Genomic DNA, 578 nt, shown 5'->3' with positions numbered 1-578 from the left:
ACACACACACAGACACACACACACACACACACAGACACACACAGAGCCCTTCTGCGTGCCAGCGGGCGTGTGTGGGACCCCAGGAGCTGGGTGACAGGGGGGACTCTGGGGGCAGAGATGCAGCACAGGCGCTGGGCCAGGGAACTGCTGCTGCTTTGGGCGGTACTTGGGAGCCTTTGCCGTGCTGCCCGGGGCTGGGGGGCTGCAGGCAGCAGCAGGCCTCACTGCAGGGGTTGCTTTTGAACCGGGCAGCCTAATTAGCATCACTAATTGCTCCCTTGTGGGAGCTGAGGACCGGGGGAAACTGAGGCCCGGGAGGGACATGCGGGGAGCCAACCAATGGAGACCCTGTTGCTGCTCTCCCTCCAACTGAGTACCTTACAGCCCCCGGGGGCCTGCAGCCCCTGCCGTGGGGGCGGGGGGCTGGTCCTGCACCCCGAGCGAGGGGACCAAGCTTTGATCCGCCTCCCGCACGGGCTGGGCAGGGGGGGCAGTGCCATGGGGGCAGTGCCATGGGGGCAGTGCCATGGGGGCAGTGCCATGGGGGCAGCCTGGGCAGGGTGGGGACAGCCAGGGAG

The sequence above is a fragment of the Corvus brachyrhynchos genome, unplaced genomic scaffold (genome assembly GCF_000691975.1).
Source record: "Corvus brachyrhynchos isolate BGI_N302 unplaced genomic scaffold, ASM69197v1 scaffold67, whole genome shotgun sequence".
In the NCBI taxonomy this organism is placed as follows: domain Eukaryota; kingdom Metazoa; phylum Chordata; class Aves; order Passeriformes; family Corvidae; genus Corvus; species Corvus brachyrhynchos.
This window is presented reverse-complemented; position numbering follows the sequence as displayed.